Source organism: Penaeus japonicus, unplaced genomic scaffold (assembly GCF_977035675.1).
Source record: "Penaeus japonicus unplaced genomic scaffold, GWHDUDI00000001_assembly GWHDUDI00000042, whole genome shotgun sequence".
Taxonomy (NCBI): Eukaryota; Metazoa; Arthropoda; class Malacostraca; order Decapoda; family Penaeidae; genus Penaeus; species Penaeus japonicus.
In genome coordinates this window covers 8,178,870-8,179,251 of record NW_028234444.1, presented here as the reverse complement: position 1 = coordinate 8,179,251, position 382 = coordinate 8,178,870, and positions in this window count along the sequence as shown.

Here is a 382-nt window from a genome sequence, read left to right as displayed (position 1 = left end):
AACAACAGGATCCGTTTGCGAACCAAAAATCCGCTGCGGTGTTTGTGGCTGGCTATCCCAAATGTTTATAATAATTACCCTGGTTTAAAGTTAATCGTAAATCAACCTCCTACAAAAACTCACAGCTAACAATTTCAAGCGAACATGAGATAGCGGAAAATGTGATTTTTTTGTTCTTTTGTCTTAACACCACCTAATTCGTAGGAAGGTATGACTCTTTATTTCGGAAATTTTGACTGCTATGTTAATATCTAATGCTCACATTAAGATTTTCTTCTACGTGGCTAGAATGAAGAAATTATTAAAGGCGAACGCGTATAAATCGACCGAGTTCAAAATTTGCTTATAAACGCAAACACGTGAATGAAACAGCATGAGGGTT